The 2903-nt window shown below is 30.6% G+C and overlaps 1 non-coding gene across 1 annotated transcript; it reads left to right on the top strand.

The window, feature by feature from the left end:
- The first annotated feature begins 1263 nt into the window (after positions 1-1263).
- TRNAD-GUC (transfer RNA aspartic acid (anticodon GUC)) lies at positions 1264-1337 on the top strand. The gene has a single exon. It is a non-coding gene; the product is annotated as a tRNA-Asp (tRNA).
- Positions 1338-2903: the final 1566 nt, after the last annotated feature.

Genomic DNA, 2903 nt, shown 5'->3' with positions numbered 1-2903 from the left:
ATCCTAACGAAATGAATTTGATTCATACATGTACACACACGAATTGAACATAGATACATTCACCGAATCATTGATAAAGCAATTCTATTTGGCGAGAAAAAAATTTCAATAACTTGTTGATCCCTATCCCCAGATTTCAAAATTTATCGTTTTTTAATTTCTTGGCTTAGTGTGAGATCGAAATATACCTAACCTAATCTTAACAATGAGTGAATCAATGAGTGAAAGTATGAGAAATGGAGTTTAATCCTGTTTATAGCATATGGCAGACCAATTCCCGAAGGGGTACTAGCCTTCGTATTATTTAAATAAAAAAAGAATAAAATAAAAAAAGAATATTTTTTTTTCTAATATTTATTATTTTTGTTTATTTTAGAGGTTTCCTCTAATCACTACTAATCACTATTTTCATTTGATATTCTATAATATAAGTAATATAACTATATATTCCAATTTGCAAATTTATGTATATTATTTAAATGAAATAAATAAAAAAAAATGCAATTTAAAATAAAATAATTTCTATATAGAATTATATGGGGAATGGTGATTAGAATGAACGATTCATAAATAGAAATCACAAATAAAAAAATTTCGATGGAATAATGAAAGAAAGAAAAATACGTCGAATTGCATCATATTAGTCCATTATATTTATTTTATATTGACAATTTCAAAAAACTATTCATACTATGATCATAGTATGATGGCAGTCGGGCAAGTATGCCCCCATCGTCTAGTGGTCCAGGACATCTCTCTTTCAAGGAGGCAGCGGGGATTCGACTTCCCCTGGGGGTAGGGTACTACGAAAGGAAGTTGATCATGGATTATCAACAAGCTTGGAATTGATTCTTCCCGGGTCGATGCCCGAGCGGTTAATGGGGGACGGACTGTAAATTCGTTGGCAATATGTCTACGCTGGTTCAAATCCAGCTCGGCCCAATATATCGCGTATCCACCATAAAATTGATATAACCTATTTGTTCCTTCTACAGAAATACTTGACTTGATATGAAAGAATAAAAAAAAAAACTCTTTTTTTATTCATTGACAGATTGATAATCAATCAATTTTACAATAACGAAAAAATAAATATTAATCCATGCTTCTCACACTAAAGTCCATGTCTCCGCGCATATCAATCTATTACTTTATTACTCGCGTCTCTGTCTGGTAGAATATGACAATTCGAATCAAAAAATCTACATAGAAAGGTTTGAAGGAAATTAAATCAACAACATATGTTGTACACTTTATTTCCCTGGGATTGTAGTTCAATTGGTCAGAGCACCGCCCTGTCAAGGCGGAAGCTGCGGGTTCGAGTCCCGTCAGTCCCGATGGATCCAAATCCAATAAAAAAAAAATACATCAATTAATCTCTTCCTTTCCTGTGAAAGAGAGAACAAATAACATAACTGAATTTTATTCCAAACGGGGATCTCTCTTATTTTTTTTTCCACATTTTTCAACAAAAAAAATATGGGAATTTTGATTTCTTCAACGAGTACTAATTGATGGGAGAAAGACATATGTGCCATATGTGAATTACCACAATTATTGGTAGCATCATATTCAGGATTCGAAGGCGTACTGGGGTCTAGTTGATTACGCCCGATTTTTCTAATGAAATAGAGTACTATACGTTTCCGGAAAGCACATACATAAAGGGGAATTTGGACGATACAAAATAAAGTTTACATAGTAAACTTTGATCTAATTTTTCGTCTGAAAGCAAAATATATCCGTTCTGGCTCCGATTTTTTGTAACCTCAATTAGTAAATTCAATTACTAATTTGAATTTGAAATAATCTATCTTATTAAAATTTAACACTTAACTTTTGATATATACGTCCCACTACTAATTCAAGGAAAGAGGATATTAATACAAACAAGGATCCCATCTATCTCTCTTAGTGAGGTAATTAAGAATTTTTGAAAGTTTAAGTTTCGTTTTTATTTCTTTTTTTTAAGAAGATTTTTATAAGTAACAAAAAAAGGAAGGAGTTTAGTTCGAACCTACCTCCTTTTCCTTTTTTGAATTTCGCTGCTATTCTTTGCTTGAGTTTGTTTATAAACAATGTAAGGGTAAAGGTAGTCTGATGAGACTTCATCAGATGATTGCATTGAATAAGAGGGCAGTAGATTATAGAAAAGAAAGAATGCAAAAAATTATAAATAAAAAAAAGTAACGAAATTCTTGATTGCATCAGGAATCCCATTTTGTTTAAATTCGGTATGGATAAAAAGATCTTCCTATGTTATACTATTCAATTCTCGACGATGAATCGATTTGATAGCTCCGATATTGTTATTCATGATATTTTAAATACGATTCGATATCATCGAGATGCAACGCATTCCCCTTGAATTTACAAGCGAAACATTTATCATCTCTATGGGATTAAATCCCGAGTTATTGCGAATAAAAAAATGAAACGATGATATTATGGAAGTAAAATATTCTCGCATTTATTGCTACTGCACTGTTCATTCTAGTTCCGACCGCCTTTTTACTTATAATATACGTAAAAACAATCAGTCAAAGTGATTAATTTGAATTAACCTTGACGTTTTAGTTCTTATCAATGATTGAAGATAAGAAAAATGAAAAGCATTAAAATTTCGCGTCTTAAATGAAATTGGCGGACTAGAATTATCAGTAATTCTACGAGAGAAGTATTCGATAAGATCCGATAGTATGGTAGAAAGAAATATATGAATCCTTCTACCATACTATCTATTATTGTTATTGAAGTGTATAAATATAAAATTGTACTCTATAAAAATAGAGGTTGAATATCGATCAATTTGAATATAGATGAATATACAATATATATCTTTCTATTTATATATAGATATCATATCAATTACATATATGTAATATTAATCTAATATACATAGT

The sequence above is a fragment of the Cucumis melo genome, unplaced genomic scaffold, assembly GCF_025177605.1.
Source record: "Cucumis melo cultivar AY unplaced genomic scaffold, USDA_Cmelo_AY_1.0 utg001685l, whole genome shotgun sequence".
Classification (NCBI taxonomy): domain Eukaryota; kingdom Viridiplantae; phylum Streptophyta; class Magnoliopsida; order Cucurbitales; family Cucurbitaceae; genus Cucumis; species Cucumis melo.
This window is presented reverse-complemented; position numbering and strand designations above follow the sequence as displayed.